Consider the following 20,457-nt stretch of genomic DNA (forward strand, 5'->3'; position numbering starts at 1 on the left):
ACAAAAGGTATAGTGAATAATGTAGCAACTTAATACTCAATTGAAAGTAAAACCCTATTTACCCCAGGAAAATTATTCCATGTTGTTGTTTTTGTGTTTGCTTACTGTGTGTGTGTGTGTGTGTGTGTGTGTGTGTGTGTGTGAGAGAGAGAGAGAGAGAGAGAGAGAGAGAGAGACTAGGGATCTTAAAGACCAGCAGCTTAAAGACCAGTAGCTTCCTTCAATATAGTGGGAGTTAGGCTTGAACCTTGGTTGCACACATGATAAAACAGCACATTAAGTGAGCTATATTTACAATCAGCAAATGCTTCTTTACTAACATGTGTTTATTTACTTGTGAGCTATAGTAAATATCTGAAAGAGATTTAACTTTTATTTTTACTTCAATGGAAGAAGTCTCATCATCTATTAGTTAAGCTTCATAAATGGTGTCTATGTACTTTTTTGAATTCACTGATACACATTTGGAAATTTACTTGCACTGCTCTTTAACTACAACTCTTTTTCTTATCTTCTCCCGTTTCTCTCTCTTGTCTCTCTCTCTCTCTCTCTCTCTCTCTCTTTTAATCTTGTCATACACTTCTTCCTTCTACTTTGCCTTTCTACTTTGTGAATTATTTAGGGAAGAAATCTGACTCAGAGTGGACTCTCTATGTGTGTATCTCTGCTCTAGTTCCCTTTCCCCTCTTGTTACCCCTAGAATATACACTGGATAGTAGATTTGCATAACTGTCTATTCTTGCTATCCTCTCTTTCTTTTCTCTTTCTTCACTGGGATTTGGTTACTATTTTTTCACGGACTGGAGAAATTGTTAGGCTAACTGGTAACGATTAAACTACTTCAATACTTACTTAAGTTGCTACTGTAATTCCGGAGGTTGGTGAGTGCAATTGTCATAAAGGTATTTAGTACAGTGTTACTTGTACTCAAGACACAACAACTGAGGAACAACAGAGCATAAAAAAACCACACAAATAAAAAAATGGGTAGATCAAAAACAAATAAAACTGCTACTCCAGTGAATGAAGACAAGAGCCCAGAAGAAACTACAAATCAGCCAGAAGTAACCATAGATAAGAAAAGTATGCAAGCAATAATAAACTTATTAATCACAGAAATGAAAACAACATTGGAGGAAAGGAATGGCAGTATTAGGGAAACAACAGTTGATACCCCCAAGGAAAATACTAATTAGCTTGAGGCAATTAGAGAACTGAAAGCTGAAATAGCTGTAATGAAGAAAGAAGCTGAGGCAAGGGAAAGCAGACTAACAAAGGCAGAAAACAGAATTAGTCAGACAGAGGATGAGTTAGAGAAAACTAAGAAAGAGGTGAAAGAGCTTAAAAAGAGATTGAGACACACTGAAAACAACAACAGAGACATATGGGATGATCTCAAAAGAAGTAACATTCGTATAATTGGCCTGCCAGAGGAAGAAAGAGAGGAAGGGGAAGCAAACATTCTAGAGGAAATAATATAAGAAAACTTCCCAGACCTGAATAACAGAAAGGATATCAAGGTTCAAGAGGCCCAGAGAGTACCAAACAGAATCAACCCAGACCTGAAGACACCAAGACACATCACAGTCACAATGAGAAGAAGTAAGGATAAAGAAAGGATCCTAAAGGCTACAAGAGAGAAACAAAAAGTCACATACAAGGGAAAACCCATAATATTATCTGCAGACTTCTCCACTCAAACTCTAAAAGCCAGAAGGGAGTGGCAAGATATCTATCAAACCCTGAATGAAAAAGGGTTTCAACCAAGGATAATATAGCCTGCTAGACTTTCATTCAAACTAGATGGAAGGATCAAAACCTTCTTAGACAAACAACAGTTAAAGGAGGCAACCATCACCAAGCCGGCCCTGAAAGAGGTACTAAAAGACCTCTTATAAACAAGAACATCACTATAATACTTGCAATATATCAGAGAAAACAATTTTTTTAGAACAATGGCACTACAATACATTAAATCCATAATATCAGTAAATGTCAATGGCTTAAACTCACCCATCAAAAGGCACAGGGTGGGGGGATGGATCAGAAAACATAACCCAACCATACGCTGCTTGCAAGAATCCTATCTGTCACAACAAGATAAACAAGACTTAAAGTGAAAGGATGGAAAACTATCATACAGGCTAATGGACCACAAAAAAGGGCAGGAACAGCCATTCTCATCTCAGACATGATAGATATGAAATTAAATAAAGTAATAAAAGATAGGCAAGGACATTACATAATGATTAGAGGACAATCAGCCAAGAAGACTTAACAATTATTAACATCTATGCACCCAACGAAGAACCATCTAAATACATTAAGCATCTACTGAAAGAATTTCAAAAATACATCAATAGTAATACAATAATAGTGGGAGACTTCAATACCCCACTCTCACACTTAGACAGATCAACAAAGCAGAGAACCAATAAAGATACAAGAGAATTCAATGAAGAGATCGACAGACTAGACCTCTTGGACATTTTCTGTCTCCTCCACCCCAAAAAACTGGAATACACCTTCTTTTCAAACCCACATAACACATACTCAAGGATAGATCACATGTTAGGCCACAAAGACAGCATCAATAAATTCAAGAGCATTGAAATCATCCCAAGTATCTTCTCAGACCACAGTGGAGTAAAACTAACATTTAACATCAAACAGAAATTTATTAAAAGTCACAGAATTTGGAAACAAAACAACATACTCCTTAAGAACCACTGGGTCAGAGACTCACTCAAACAGGAAATTCAAATGTTCCTGGAAACTAATGAAAATGAAGACACAACCTATCAAAATATTTGGGACACAGCTAAAGCAGTACTGAGAGGGAAACTTATAATCATACAATCACATATTAAAACCAAGAAGAAGCTCAAATGAACGACCTTACTGCACACCTCAAGGACTTAGAGGAAGAGGAACAAAGGAACCCTAAAGCAAACAGAAGGACAGAAATCATTAAAGTTCGAGCAGAAATAAACAACATCGAAAATAAAAGAACCATACAAAAGATCAATGAAGCCAAATGTTGGTTCTTTGAAAGATTAAACAAAAGTGACAACCCCCTAGCCAGACTCACCAAACAAAAAAGAGAGAAGACTCAAATTAATAGAACTGTAAACGATGCAGGAGATATCACAACTGACATCACAGAAATCCAGAGAATCCTGCAAAACTTCTATAAGGAACCATATGCCACCAAGCTAGAGAATCTGGAAGAAATGGAACAATTCCTAGAAACCTATGCACTTCCAAAACTGAACCAAGAAGAACTACAAAGTCTAAATGCACCAATCACAGACAAAGAAATTGAAACCGTTATTAAGAATCTCCCCAACAACAAAAGTCCTGGACCAGATGGCTTCACAAACGAATTCTACAAAACTTTCAGGAAACAGTTAATACCCATACTTCTTAAGCTATTCCATAAGATTGAAGACACAGGAATACTCCCTTCCACCTTTTATGAAGCCAACATCACCGTGATACAAAAAGCTGATAGGGACACAACAAAAAAGGAAAACTACAGACCAATATCTCTGATGAACATAGATGCCAAAATATTAAACAAGATCTTGGCCAACCGGATACAGCAACACATCAAAAAGATTGTTCATCATGACCAAGTGGGATTCATCCCAGGAATGCAAGGCTGGTTCAACATCCATAAGTCAATCAATGTCATTCACCACATCAATAAAAGCAAAGCCAAAAACCACATGATTATCTCAATAGATGCAGAGAAAGCCTTTGACAAGATCCAACACCCGTTCATGCTCAAAACTCTACAAAAAATGGGAATAGATGGGGAATTCCTCAAGATAGTGGAGTCTATATATAGCAAACCCACAGCCAAAATCATACTCAATGGACAGAAGCTGAAAGCATTCCCCCTCAGATCGGGGACTAGACAGGGCTGTCCACTGTCACTGTTACTCTTCAACATAGTATTGGAAGTTCTTGCCATAGCAATCAGGCAAGAGAAAGAAATCAAAGGAATACAGATTGGAAGGGAAGAAGTCAAGCTCTCTCTATTTGCAGATGATATGATAGTATACAAAGAAAGACCTAAAGAATCCAGTAGAAAATTACTGGAAGTTATTAAGCAATATAGCAAGGTATCAGGCTACAAAATCAATGTACAAAAATCAGTGGCATTTCTTTATGCAAACACTAAATCTGAAGAAGAAGACATCAAGAAACCACTCCCATTTACTGTTTCAGCAAAATCAATCAAATACCAAGGAATAAAGTTGACCAAAGAAGTGAAAAACTTGTATGCTGAAAACTATGAGTCACTACTCAAGGAAATAGAAACTGATACCAAGAAATGGAAAGATATCCCATGCTCATGGATTGGAAGAATAAATATCATCAAAATGAATATTCTCCCCAGAGCCATATACAAATTCAATGCAATACCCATCAAAGTTCCACCAAGCTTCTTTTAGAGAATAGAATAAACACTACAGTCATTTATCTGGAACCTGAAAACACCTAGAATTGCCAAAACCATCTTAAGAAAAAGAAACAGAAATGGAGGCAACATACTCCCAGACTTTAAGTTATATTATAAAGCCATCATCATCAAAACAGCACGGTACTGGAACAAAAATAGGCGCACAGACCAGTGGAACAGAATTGAAAGCCCAGAAGTAAATCCCAACACCTATGGACATCTAATATTTGATAAGGGGGCCCAAAGGATTAAATGGAAAAAGGAGGCTCTCTTCAATAAATGGTGCTGGGAAAACTGGGTTGAAACATGCAGAAGAATGAAATTGAACCACTTTATCTTACCAGAAACAAAAATCAACTCCAAATGGATCAAAGACCTAGATGTCAGACCAGAAACAATCAAATACTTAGAGGAAAACATTGGTAAAACACTTTCCCACATACACCTCAAGGACATCTTTGATGAATCAAACCCAATTGCAAGGAAGACTAAAACAAAAACAAACCAATGGGACTACATCAAATTGAAAAGCTTCTGCACATCCAAAGAAACTATTAAACAAACAGAGAGACCCCTCACAGAATGGGAGAAGATGTTCACATGCCAGACATCAGACAAGAGATTAATCACCAAAATATCTAAAGAGCTCAGCAAACTTAGCACCAAAAAAGCAAATGACCCTATCCAAAAATGGGCAGAGGATATGAACAAAACATTCAGTTCAGAGGAGATCCAAAAGTCTAACAAACATATGAAAAACTGCTCTAGGTCACTGATTGTCAGAGAAATGCAAATTAAGACAACACTAAGATACCACCTCACTCCTATAAGAATGGCATACATCAAAAAGGACAGCAGCAACAAATGCTGGAGAGGATGTGGGGACAGAGGAACCCTTTTACATTGCTGGTGGGAATGTAAATTGGTACAGCCTCTGTGGAGAGTAGTCTGGAAAACTCTCAGAAGGCTAGACATGGACCTTCCATATGATCTAGCAATTCCTCTCCTGGGGTTATACCCCAAGGACTCCATAACACCCAACCAAAAAGAGGTGTGTACTCCTATGTTCATAGCAGCACAATTCATAATAGCTAAAACCTGGAAGCAACCCAGGTGCCCAACAACAGATGAGTGGCTGATAAAGCTGTGGTATATATACACAATGGAATACTATGCAGCTATCAAAACAATGAACCCACCTTCTCTGACCCATCTTGGACAGAGCTAGAAGGAATTATGTTAAGTGAACTAAGTCAGAAAGATAAAGATGAGTATGGGATGATCCCACTCATCAACAGAAGTTGAGTAAGATCTGAAAGGGAAACTAAAAGCAGGACCTGTTCAAATTGTAAGTAGGGCACCAAAGTAAAAACCCAGTGGTGAGGGGTAGACATGTAGCTTCCTGGGCCAGTGGGGGGTGGGAGAGGGCGGGAGGGATGGGTCACAGTCCTTTGGTGGTGGGAATGGTGTTTATGTACTCTCCTAGCAAAATGTAGACATATAAATCAGTAGTTAATTAATATGAGGGGGGAAAATCAATTGTGTGTCTCAAAGTTTCTCAAAACACAAACTGAATCTTTTTATTATATAGGCTGTGTATTTGATATGCGGACTCTCTCAAAAGCCTAGACCAAGTAGATTAGAAGCATCCAATAGCAAAGCTATATACAAGATAGTGGATACTGTACAGCAAACCACAACAAAGGGACTTTTCAAAGTTAACCCAATTAACAAATAATGTTTTGGTAACTTTAACTATCAATTGTCTTTTTGAAACCTAAGACAGCAGGAACCTCACATCTCCACTATAGAATCCCTACTTCCCCCAGTCCTGGAACCCTTGGATAGGGCCCACTTTCCCGTATGCATCTCCCAATCCAAATCAAATAATATTGCATCCACCGATCACAACCTAACCAACGCAACGATTGCCACCTCAACATGCTTCACCTCAGACTGTGTCCAGAGAGTTCACATGTGGAATGACAACCCTTCAGCTTCATTACTCTGGTGAGACCTTTCCTTTTATAGTACACTCTAATTTCATCTCAGGTAATTCACTTTCTAACAAAGTCCCATTACCTAGATATACACCAGTTTCTGTGAGAGAGAGCTTATGTGCACACGTATCCATAAACTACTGCAAAATATATACCTGAAAGCAGAAGTACACTAGAGTTTGCAATGAGTACCTCCCTAACACTTCCTCTCCACTATTCCAAGCTTGGGATCCATGATTGCTCAACAAATTGTTTGGCTTCGTATGTTAACTCTCTTTTCAATCACCAGGTTCCAGATGCCACCAGGATTCTGGCCAGGCTCCCCTGGATTGAAGACCCCACCAATGTGTCCTGGAGCTCAGCTTCCCCAGAGACACACTTTACTAGGGAAAGAGAGAGGCAGACTGGGAGTATGGACTGACCAGTCAACGCCCATGTTCAGCGGGGAAGCAATTACAGAAGCCAGACCTTCTACCTTCTGCAACCCTCAATGACCCTGGGTCCATGCTCCCAGAGGGCTAGAGAATGGGAAAGCTATCATGGGAGGGGGTGGGTTATGGAGATTGGATGGTGGGAATTGTGTGGAGTTGTACCCCTCCTACCTTATGTTTTTGTTCAATAATCCTTTCTTAAATAAAAAATTTAAAAAAAATTGTGTCTATAAGATATTATAGTGCTATTTATGCTAAGATAGTTCATGCATATCTCCCTTCTCTTTGTGTTTTCCTGATCCCATTAAAGTTATTAGGTTTCCAAATAGGGTGTGGGGGAGGGGGGTGTGTTTAATGTATTTATTGCCCTCTAGTTTATAAAGTGTAAATAAGTGTGTGTGTGTGTGTTGTTCTTGTTGTTGTTGTTGCTAATATGTGATAAACCTAAGCACTAATTCTATGACAATAGTTGAACCTGACAGATGCTATTGTCTTGTGTTCTTAGAACACATATTTAATTCAATTCACTCAGATACTTCACACCTTAGGTTGCTTTATTGCCTTCCACAGTATTAAAAAAGCAGCAGGTATTCTAACATCTATACTGTACATAATAAACTGTGACTGATTCTTTAGGAGAATTAAAAAGAAAGTATAATATGCTGTCTCTGACTTTACAAAGTTTTACTCTGCCTCAGGTATTATAAACCTAAAAGAAAACATAATTGTTTTACTGTCTAATTCAAATACATACATTAGATAAGGAATGATATATTTTTGAAGTAAATTAGTATCTCACAGTAAACCTCCCACCATATGTACTGCTTGAGTTCAACAGACTTTTCTTCATAAATGTTAGTAGAAAATTATTGAGGAAGGATTTTGGGGGGGAACCGGGTTGTGGCATACCAGGTTAAGTGTACATAGTACAAATTTCAAGGATCTGGGTTTGCGTGTCCAGCTCCCCACATCCGGGGGTGAAGGTGGGAGACTTCACAAGTGGTGAAGCAGCTCTGCAGGTGTCTATCTCTCTCCGTCTCTATCTGCTCTTCCCACTATTAATTTCTCTCTGTCATAGTCAAAAATTTAACAAGAAATGGCCAAAGGATCAGTGGATTCTAGTGCTGACACTGAGCCCCAGTATTAATCCTGGAGGCAAAAAATATAAAAGTAAATTAAAGGGTATATAATTAGAAGAGGCTATGGAACTAGATTTTTGTTACATTTGTAATGTAACTCAATTCAATTTGAAAGATTTATTTTAATGTAATATTGGTTATTCCTAGCTCATGAGGGTAGTCATTACATACTGATTTTTGTAAGAACAGGATAACTTATAATTTTAATTCCAGAAGTATTTGGGTAATAGTTTCTAATGCTTTGAAACTAAATAAGTCAAAGGTCATCAGTGTATGGATGAAGTTTGCCATGCATATCAATTGTCAGCTAAGAGTATTAATAAGGTTACTGAAGTATTTTTAATGATACTTTTATAATCCCTCCTTCTCAACCTATGGTTTATAAAACATTTTTTAATCCTATATCATGGAATTTAACACTTTGACTATTATTTTCTTTATAGTTTTATCTGTATTTCTTCCAATAGACTTTATACCATAATTCAATAAAATAATTATATAAGTGAATATATGAATTAAATAGAATATATATATGGAGAGAGATGCCTAACAGCTTATCTATGCTGTCTTCCTAGTTGTTTATTTAATTTGTTTATAACCGTACTTGTGAACACAGAAATAAAGCCACTAGATCCCAAAATAAATTTTTATAATTTATATTACTAATTAAGAGACAACTATGTTTTAATACATGCCCAAACGTTAACCCAATTGCCAAATAATTTGTCTATAGCAATAACTATCTACTGCCTTCTTAAACCATAAGACAGCAGGAACCTCCATTTCCTCTATAAAGTCCACATTTCCCCCAGACCTGGAAAGTGAGCTCCACCCTAGAGGTTCCAGCTCAGCTTCATCAACGAGACTACATCAAATTGAAAAGTTTCTACACAGGAAAATAAACTATCACCCAAACAAAAATACCCCTCACAGAATGGGATAATATATTCACATGCCTTATCAGACAAGAGACAAATAACCAAAATATACAAAGAGTTCACAAGACTTTTTATCAAATGATCCCATCCAAAAATGGTCAGAGGATATGAAGAGAATATTCACCACAGAAGAGATCCAAAAGGCTAATCCACATTTGAAAAATTGCTCCAGGTCACTGATTTTCAGAGAAATGCAAATAAAGACAATAATGAGATATGACCACAACCCTATGAGAATGTCATACATCATAAATGACACAGAACTTTGGTGATAATAATAGTGTTAATATACACTCCTATTAATTTACAATCTCACAAACAACTATTTCATTAATATGAGAGGAGGATAATGGATTGAATGTCTCAAACTTTTTGATGCATAGCTGAGTATATGTTCCTTCAGTATAAGCACTTAAGACTTTAAATTGGAAATCAGATTGAATTTTAAGAGTGGGAATTGTGCGGAGTTGTACCCCTCCTACCCTATGGTTTTGTTAATTTTTCCTTTCTTAAATAAAATATAAATTTTAAAAAATTAAAAAAGAAGAATAGAGAAGCTATCAATGGAAGGAACTGAATATGGAGCTCTGTGTTCATGTCAATGTTATATGATTTATGGGAACCTGGAAAACTGCTAATACATACCCTGAAAATATCAAGTTCCATACATAATGATTCAAAGAGAAGTTTCTGTGATTTCTTATGTCTTAATAGTATTCACTGTAAATATATACTTATGCTTTCTTTTTTGTATCATTTTATTGGAGAGCTAATGCTTTACAATATAGTTGTTGATGCAGTGTTGAAACTTTGGATCTCACGAAGCTGTATGTCTACAATTCTCTCACCCACAGCTTAAGTTATTTTCCATAATCATGTACTAGACCCCCCCACATCTTCTTTACAAATTCCCTTAACTTTTTTCCATATAGTCATTTACTTTGGTGCAATATATTTCACCTAGCTCATATTTCATATTTAACTTTGTGTTTTTACTTCTGTCAGTGCTTAAAATTCACCTATAAGTAAAATCATTTGGTATTCAACCTTCTCTTTATGACCTATCTGAATTAACATGATGCTCTCAAGTTCCATTCAAGAGGAGACAAAGAAGATGTGCTCTTTATTTTCAGATAAGTATTATTTCATCCTGTATATGTACTATAAACTTTAATGATAATCCTCTTTCCTTGGCCTCCTGGGTGGTTTCCAAGTTTGCATTATTACAGATTGTGCTGCTATGAACATAGGTGTGCATAAACCTATTTGTGTATGTTTCTTTATTTACTTTGACTATATCTCTAGGAAACCAATTGTAGGGTCATAGATTCCATTCCCAGCATTCATACTGTATTCCCCAGGCAGTGGACCAATTTGCATCCCTACCAGTAATGTAAAAGTTGATTTTCCCCCACAGCCTCCCCAACTGTTTGTTTCAGTCTTTTCCAGTGTATGGGATTCTCACAGATGTAAAACAGTATCTCATTGCTTTATTTGCATTTTCTTTATCATCAGTGAACTTGAGAACTTTTTATGTCTGCTGGTTATTTGGTTGTCTTCTTTGGAGTGGATTATGCACATGTTATTCCCCCATTTTTCAGTTACAGTTACAGTTACATTTTTGGGTTACTTGTGTTTTATTGCTGAAGATATGGTGCACATAATAGAACATGCAAATTACAGTACACAAGGACCCAGGTTCAAGCCCCATGCTCCCACTTGTAGGTGGGAAGTTTTGCAAGTGGTGAAGTAGTACTGTAGTTGCCTCTCTCCCTCCACATGTGTATCCCCCTCCAATTTCAATTTATTTCTGTCTTTATCCAAGTAAATAAATAATTATGAGATGAAAAAGTAAAAAAAACAATTAAAAAGGAACCTATTAATAGAAATAATCCTGGGAGCAGTGAATTTGTCATGAAGGTTCTGAATTTTAGCAATAACTATGAAGGTAAAAGTGATAGATAAATAAATAAATGAATGAATGAATGAAACGATGGGACTAATCAAACTGAAAGTCTTCTGTACAGCAAATGGAACCATCACCAAAGTGGAGAGAAACCATACTTAATGGGAAACTTTTACATGACATTATTAAACAAAAGACTAATAACCAAACTGTACAGAGCTGAGAAAACTCACAAATATAATAATGCAAACAACCACATATTACTTAGAGAGTACAGGACGAATCTTCACCAAAGAAGATATCTAGATGGCCAATATATGTTCAAAATCACAAATTATCAGAGAAAATCAACTAAATCAATAAGATAAGACTTCAAACCTGTGATAATGCCATACATTAGAAAAGACAGAAACAACAAATGCTAGGGAGGTTTAAGGGAATAAGAACACTCTAAGTCCTAGAAATGATCTTACCTCATAGGTAATTCCTCTCATAGGTAATTATATGAAGAGCATGCAAGATATTCTTATTTGTATTGATATCAGTCTGTGTTTTACATAGTGTTTTCAGTATGCAGTAAAGGCATTCTCCTTTATGAATATGATCATAGGTTCTTTATGAATATGATCATAGGTTCTTTATGAATATGATCATAGGTTATCTGTATATAGTGTTGTTGTTACAGAACAGTTTTTCTCTCTCATCCCACCCCACATATTGTATAAACGCTATTTCAGTGACATTGAAGATACACAAGATACTTCCTGAGAAATACTATATTTGAACCCTTGGAGCGCTCTGTGTTACAAGTGACTTAGCTTCTGGTATGTCATAACTCTTCTATAAAAGTTAGAGTTGAAGCCCCATCTATAAAACATGGAGTTTATACATGTCACCTCAGGAAGGTATTACGAGGGTTAATGAACCAGTGGTTGTAAGGGAGATTCATCCTGTCAGATAAAAGGTAATTTTTAAGTATAGATCATTTCAGTTTTATGTAGCCTGATTCTTCAGGGCCAAAGTGACATATCTAGAATTCACAATAGTACTATTAAAAGACAAAAGGCAGAATCAGTACTTTCTAATTGTAAGATGTAAATACAGTCTCCAAATGAACTAGTTTGAGGTTGGATAACTTAGTGGTGGGATGCATTGGATCGACCTTCCTGTGGTGCATCCCGTGAATACCCATTCATTGGGGAAACTGACGATCCTTCCTAGCTGACTGAATCCACATGGATCCCAGTCACTTTCAAAGCCAGCAACAAACTCCAGACAGCTTTCAAGCTGTTCGTCCTGCTCTTCGAGTCCACCCTGTCCAACGCTTGACGTCTCATCATCCAATCTGGTCTCCTACACCTACAGTGAACTTCTCTGTTCCAGACTCTTGGAAACAGAGTTGGCAGTCAGCTGAGGTCAAGAACAAACACCTCATCACAGACCCCTGCAAGCGTCAACCTGGTTTTGACCTAGCACATTATGATTGGGCCCTCCTCAATCGTTATCGAACAGGCCATGGTGGGTGCGCCGCTATGTTCCACCTACAGACAGACTATGACCCACATAGTCAACGACTGCCACCTCTCCAGATTCAAAGGAGGCCTCGAAACTTTACATCAGGCTCAACCTGACGCTGTTGACTGGCTACAGAAGAAGGGCAAACGCTAAAAGAACTTAGTGGTGGACATGTTTTTTTTTTTTAATATGCAGCTGTCACATTTTTTAATTATAAAATTAGTTTCATTTTGTCTAATTTGTCCTTGGTTTCCTTGACACAATATGCATTCTCTCAGAATCCCTTCCAGATAAAATTAGCTTCTCAGTATAGTAATGTTAGTTGTACAAATGCATTAGGCAAAATGGATGATGAGGACAAACTTACAGGACAAGCAGTGCTACTGGCAGATTTTTAGCTTTTCCTTTCTAGATTTAAAAGCAAGAATGTATCTTCTGCTAAGATGATTTTTTATCACAATATGAGGAAAGGTACAGCCTGTCAAATAGAGCACAAATAAAATATCACCTTCAATTATCTGAGAGCTCTTCCCCACAGTAGTGACAAGCATGGACTATGAGACCTTTCTAAAAACCTCTTTTTCTACTTGTATTGTGAAAATTCTACAGGAATAATACTGCTGGACTTGTGATTCCCTTTCTGGTGAATTGGTTCCCCAATTGATAACGTTAACACTCATCTACTCTGAATTCAACTGCTTCTGCTCTGTATTGACTGTTACAAATAATCCTTCTCAGAGGTTAATAACTGAAGTTTTTAGAATTTACAGTTTTTTGGGGGGCACATTTATTTATTAACATTTTAAATTAGCATTTTAATATATTCTTGCCTTCCATTAAAGGCAAGTTCTTATTTATTGATATAATGAAATTAGTTGCAAGAGGTTTAAAATACACTTCATTTCCTTTGTAATTTCTGCAGAAACTTCCCACTGTACATCAAAAACCCCTTTTCTTAACCAGAAAGAACTATAAATATACATAAATTTGGAGAAAATATGTATTTTTTGAATGATAAACAATATGAAAACAGAAGCAGATGAACTATATTGTACTATTTTCACCACCTCCAGTGCAACCAAGCACAGATCATTTGCATTATTTTTCTCTCCTATTTTTTAAAGAATAAGTAAAGCAGAAATGAAAGATTCCATATTGATTTTCCTCCATTGAAATACCCTAAGGCTTAGAAGATGATTCTGTCTTCATTATAGCCAGCCATTGTAAATCAGCTCTGTGAATAAGAACACTTGAATCTTTCTAGATATTTGTTAAGTTTTGCAACCTGTATCACAGTCTTTGGGGGACTCCAGGGTTTTTTTTTTTTTTTTTTTTTTGCATCAAAACAGTACTACTCCAATGTTGTGAATGCAGTTAAAAGGCACAAAAAATAGATGTCTCCTGCCTTTGACATAGATCTGCAATCTTTCCCAAGAGAAACACATTCTAATGTGTGTACCACTTCTTTTGATTGAGTATAGTCTTCATATTTTCTTTTAAATAACTTAATACTCACAGCATAGTCATATATTAATGAAAAGAACTCTTGAGAAGTAATAGTATTTACTCCTGATAAAACACAGACAGGGGAAGGGCAAGATGGTGACTTGAAGACAAATGCCAATTTTCTCTCTGCAAAGCAGCTGTTTAAACCTAGGAATTCCAAGTGAGGGCAAAATTTCCAGGCCAGTGATGGAGGAAGTATACATGAGGGATCAAAGTGGAACCAATCCATAGAATCACAAGTCACATATAGGCTAGCAAAGATATGGGAAAAGGGCAAAACAGATAACAGATACCAGATAAAGAGCTGCTGTGAGTTGCAATTTGTCTCTCTATACCACCCCCCACCCCCAAACACCAGAGTGCTAAGGGAACCAACTACAGACAAGGATACTCTCCTGTGGAGTCAATCTAATTATCAAGATTCTAGGACTGGCAAGGAGTCATCAAAAGGAGGGGTTTTGTTTTGTTTTGTTTTTCCCCAAGGAAGCTGGAACTCTTTTCAATTTATCAACTTCCGTGACCAATCTTTGCTTATTCTGGGGCTGTGAGAGTTTTCCCTGTTAGTTTTTTCCTTTGTTCCCTCTAGCACTTTAATTTTTGTTCCTTTATGTGACTATTATTTTTGCTTTGTTTAGGAATGGTGGAGAGGTTTTGTGTAGCCAATTTGGAATAGTTCAAACTACAGACTGGTCATTAGTAATCATTAGTAATTTTTTTCTTTGTTGTTGTTAGTTTATTTTCACTTCTTACTTCTATGACCAAATTTAGCCTTTGTTGTTCTCTCATTGCATTTACTGCTGTTTGGTTGTGCTGTCTACTTTGTTAGTAGAATTCTGCTCCCCCATCTCTCATGTGACTTTTTTTTTCCTCTTGCAGCCTTTAGGATCCTTTCTTTATTCTTCCTTCTTTTCATTGTAACTATGATGTGTCTTGGTGGCTTCAGGTCTAGGTTGATTCTGTTTGGGACTCTCTGAGCCTCTTGAATCTTAATGTCCTTTCTGTTGTTTAAGGTCTGGGAAGTTTTCTTCCATTATATACTCTAGATTATTTACTTCCCTTTCCTCTCTTTCTTCTTCTGGTAGACCAATTATACAAATGTTACTTCTTTTGAGATCATCCCTTGTGTCTCTGATGTTGTTTTCAGTGTCTCTTAATCTCTTTTTGAGCTCTTTTACCTCTTTCATAGTTTTCTCTAGCTCATTCTCTGTCTGGCTAATTCTGTTTTCTGCTTTTATTAATCTGCTTTCCATCCCTCAGCTTCTTTCTTCAGTTCAGTTATAGTATTAGCTTGTTCTGCTAGTTGGCCTTTTAGTTCAGCTATTTCAGCTTTCATTTCTCTAATTACATCGAGGTAGCTTGTATTTTCTCTGAGGTTCTCCTCTGTTGTTTCTGTAAAAGGCAGTAGCCTTGAAATTCCCTTTTTATGCAGTTGTTTGTTAAGTGCTTTTAGTATGAGTTGCTTGTAGTATGAGGTGTAAAATTCCTTGCCCCTTCCCCCTTGAATAAGCAGGACCTAATCAGTTAAGGCCACCCATTGTTCAAAGGACCCTGCCTGAGGACAAGCCTTATCAGGACCTCATCAGTGAAGGCCACCCATTGTTCGAAGGACCCTACATGGGGACAAGCCTTATCAGGACCTTTGAACAGACTTTGTGGTGTGCTGTCTACCGGATGGGTGGTCATAGCCCATGGCAGGAGGATGTGCCTGGTTGAATTCTATTGGTTGTGTGATCTTACTATATTTGAAACTAGCCCGCGCTTTGCTTTGAATGGATCACGCTTTTTGCTAAGTTTGAAATGATTGGATCTTGTGTTTGCTATAGCCTGTTATTGGATGTAGGTTGATAAGGTGATGTGCTCCCCCTCCCTGAGTGTAGTCTGAATTCCTATAAATTGTATGGTTTGAGCCCTGTTCGGGGCCGAGCTTGGTAGACTAACACCAGTCACCATCTCGGCCCGGATTGCAATTCGTCAATAAACATCTTTGCTTCCTTACAGTGGATGGTGGTTTGATTTATGCTCGCTAACAGTTTCCTTAATTCTAATATCCCTTTCCTCCATGGTTGCCTTCAATTCTGTGATTATTAGGTTTACTATTAATTGTATACTTTTCTAATTTATGGTTACTTCTGACTGATTTGGAGTTTCTTCTGGGATCCTGTCCTGATTAATTGTGATAACAGTTTTATTTGCTCTTGATTTAACCATTTCTTATTGATGTGGCTTTCATTTTTCTGTTCACTCATTCTTCAGTTGCTGTGTTTTGAGTGCAATCCACGCTATACTGAAGACCTTTATGACAAGTGCAGTCATCAACCTCAGAAATTACAACAATTGTGAGCCAGGCTGTAGCACAGTGGGTTAAGCTCACATGGCACAAAGCACAAGGACTGGCATAAGGATCCTGGTTCTAGCCCCTGGCTCCCACCTGCAGTGGAGTTGCTTAACAAGATGTGAAGCAGGTCTACAGTTGTCTATCTTTCTCTCCCCCTCTGTCTTCCCCTCCTTTCTCCATTTCTCTCTGTCCTATCCAACTACAATGACAACAATAACAGCAATAATAACTACAACACTAAAACAACAAGGGCAACAAAAGGGAAAATAAACAAATATTTAAAAAAAGAAATTACAACAGTAGTAACTGAGGCAAGGATTGATGCAGTTCAATCAATACCATTTAGCCAAACAATATCTCCAGTCCAAGAAAAATAGCAACCAAACAAAAGAAAAAGAAAGCAATAACAGAATATTATGCAAATATACTGTCTACTGTAAAATATAGGAATAGAAAGGGGAGAAAGGGAATTAAAGAAGACACACACACATAGAGTCCACTCCAAATCAGATTTCTTGCCCAAAATAATTCACAAGCAAGTATCAGTGAATTCAGAAAACAAAAGAAGGAGGAAGGAAGAAAAGAATAAAAAAAGAAAATGAAAGGAAAAAATAAAGAAAGAAGAAAAAAGGAAGAGCAGTGAAAGGAAAGAGTTATTTATTTATTTATTTTTAAATTATCTAGGAGGAGGAAAAAGGTGAGTGGAGAGAAGAGGTAGAGAGAAACAAGATCCTCTCACAATGGATAGGACACCCAGTCACCTACAAATGGAAAAAACAACAACGGTTAATTTTGGTCAACCTGAAGAAGGGGGATGGAAAAGGAACACGTGCATATAATAATAGTAGTAATAAAATAAAATAAAATAAAATAAAATAGAGTAGAAAAACCCTAACAGTCAGTCTGCAGCTTGGACTGCTCAATTGGCTACAGGCAGCCCGAGCAAAGACAACCAGTTGTAAGAATTATTCAGAAAAAAAAAGTCTCCAGGTAGTCTTTCTCAGGCAGGGATAGGGCTCTGATTGGTCAGGCATTTTGTCACTCAAATAGAGCTCCAGCCACTTAGAGAGAGAGAGAGAGAGAGAGAGAGAGAGAGAGAAAGGTTAAAGTAAGAGGCTTGGAATGACATCCTGGTGAGCCAGGAATCTTGATAAAGAAAATAGCTCAGTGGGGAGCCTGCTAGGAGCAGCTGCACTGAACCTGGGGGCTGGTACTGGGGAGAGGGGTGTGAGCTTCGAAATAATCAAAGGATTTTTATTTGTCTCCCTGACCTCCGTTTGTCAGCCCAAGAGACCAAGAGAGAGTTGTGGGAACGTATTTTGGTGATATTCTGACTAGCTTGGGTTCACCCTCCTACAGACAGCCCAGTATCCTACCCTATCCAACAGATCCCTGGTTGCAAGCTGCTGCATCATAAAGCTCATGGCAGCTGTGGCTCCAAAATTGCCATCTTGGCTCCACCACCGGGAAGATTCTTATCTGTTTTGGTTTCTTTCTTTTTGTGATTGGTACATTCAGGTTTTATAATTTTTTCTGGTTCAGTTTTGGAAGGGTATATATATATTATATATATATATATATATATATTTTTTTTTAATTTTATTTATTTATATTCCCTTTTGTTGCCCTTGTCTTTTTATTGTTGTTGTAGTTATTATTGTTGTTGTTATTTTTTAATATTTTATTTTATTTATTTATTGCCTTTTGTTGCCCTTGTTGTTTTATTGTTGTAGTTATTATTGTTGTTGTTGGATAGGACAGAGAGAAATGGAGAGAGGAGGGGAAGACAGAGAGGAGGAGAGAAAGATAGACACCTGCAGACCTGCTTCACCGCCTGTGAAGCGACTCCCCTGCAGGTGGGGAGCCGGGGCTCAAACCGGGATCCTTATGCCGGTCCTTGTGCTTTGGGCCACCTGCGCTTAACCCGCTGTGCTACAGCCCGACTCCCATTGTTGTTGTAATTGATGTCATCATTGTTAGATAGGACAGACAGAAATGGAGGGAGGAGGGGAGGACAGAGACGGGGAGAGAAAAATAGACCCCTGCAGACCTGCTTCACTGCCTGTGAGGCGCCTCTCCTGCAGGAAGGGAGCCGGGGGCTAGAATCGGGATCCTTATGCAGGTCCTTGTGCTGGTTCTTGCACTTTGCACCATGTGCACTTAACCCGCTGCAGTACCACCTGACTCCCAGAAGGGTATATGTTTCTATGAATTCTTCCATTTCTTCCGGATTCTCTAGCTGGGTGGTATATAGTTGTTCATAGAATCTTCTCATATTCATTTGGATTTCTATGGTGACTGTTGTGATAACTCCTCTATTGTTTACAATTTTATTTATTTGAGTCTTCTGCATAAATATATTTTATGAGCCTGGCTAACGGTTTTTCAATTTTGTTTAGGTTTTCAAATAACCAACATTTGGCTTCTTTGATATTATCTATGTGTCTCTTATTTTTTATGTTCTTTATTTTCACTCTAATTTTAGTGATTTCTGTCCTTATGGTTGCTTTTAGGTTCTTTTGTTACTCATTTCTATGTCTTTTTTTTTTCTTTAAGAAAGGAGACATTAACAAAACTCTAGGATAGGAGGGGTACAACTCCACACAATTCCCACCACCAAATCTCCACAGCCCATCCCCTCCTCTGATAGCTTTGCCGTTCTCTATCCCTCTGGGAGTATGGACCCAGGGTCATTGTGGGTTGCAGAAGGTGGAAGGTCTGGCTTCTGTTATTGCTTCTCCACTGAACGTGGGAGTTGACTGGTCCATCCATACTCCCAGTCTGCCTCTCTCTTTCCCTAGTAGGGTGGGTCTCTGGGGAAGCAGAGCTCCAGGACACGTTGGTGGGGTCTTCAGTCCAGGAAAGCCTGGCTGGCATCCTGATGGCATCTGGAACCTGGTGGCTGAAAAGAGAGTTAACATACAAAGACAAACAAATTGTTGAAGAATTATGGACCTAAAGACTGGAATAGTGAAGATGAAGTTTGGGGGGGCACACTCTGCAGACTCCTGTTTACTTCTGTTTTCAGGTATATATTTTTCCCTGGTCTATGGACATGTGTGAACATATACTCTCTCTCACAGAACCTAGTCTATATCTACGTTTTGGGACTTTGTTAGGAAGTGAACCAGCTGAAATGGAATTAGAGAATACTATGAAAGGGAAGGTCTCACCCTAGTGATGAAGCTGAAAGGATGTCACTCCACACCTGAAGTCTTTGGACACAGTCTGAAGTGAAGCATGCTGGGGTGGCACTTGTTGCATCGATTAGGTTGTGATTGGTGGATGCAATATTATTTGATATGAGTTGAGAGAAGCATGCAGGAAAGTGGGCCCCACCCTAAGGTTCCAGGACTGGAGGAAATATAGGCTCTATTGTGGAAATGAGAGGTTCCTGCTGTCTTAGGGTTCCAGAAGACAATGGATAGTTGTTGTTATCATCACATTATTTGGTAATTGGGTTAAGTTTGAAAAGTACCTTTGTTAGGATTTGCTGTATAATACCCAGTATCTTGTATATAGCTGTGGAACAGGTTGCTTCTGTTCTCCCTGGTCTAGGCTTTTGAGAGAGTCATCCTATCAAAGACTCAGCCTATGTATTAAAAAGAATCAGTCTGTGTTATAAAAATTTCTAGACATATGAGCAATTTTTCCCTTCTTATATTAATTGAATAGTGGTTTATATGACAACACTTTACTAGGAGTGTACATAAACACCATTCCCACCTCCAAAAGACTGTGTCCCATCCCACCCACCCACCCCGCTGCCCCGGGAAGCTGAATGTACACCCTCCCCCTCATCCATAGAGTTTTTACTTTGGTGCCCTACTCTTGATTTAATCAGATCCTGTTTTAGTTTCCCTTTCTGTTCATCTTTCTCAACTTCTGTTGATGAATGGGATCATCCCATACTCATTTTTAACTTTCTGATTTAGCTCACTTAATATAATTCCTTCTATCTCTGTCCAAGATGGGTCAGAGAAAGTGGGTTCATTGTTCTTAATAGCTACGTAGTATTCCATTGTGTATATATACCACAGCTTACTCAGCCACTCATCTGTTGCTGGGCACCTGAGTTGCTTCTTGGTTTTAGCTATTATGAATTGTGCTGCTATGAACATAGGAATACACACCTCTTTTTGGTTGGGTGTTATGGAGTCCTTGGGGTATATCCCCAGGAGAGAAATTACTGGGTCATATGGAAGGTCTATGTCTA

Source organism: Erinaceus europaeus, chromosome X, assembly GCF_950295315.1.
Source record: "Erinaceus europaeus chromosome X, mEriEur2.1, whole genome shotgun sequence".
Lineage (NCBI taxonomy): Eukaryota > Metazoa > Chordata > Mammalia > Eulipotyphla > Erinaceidae > Erinaceus > Erinaceus europaeus.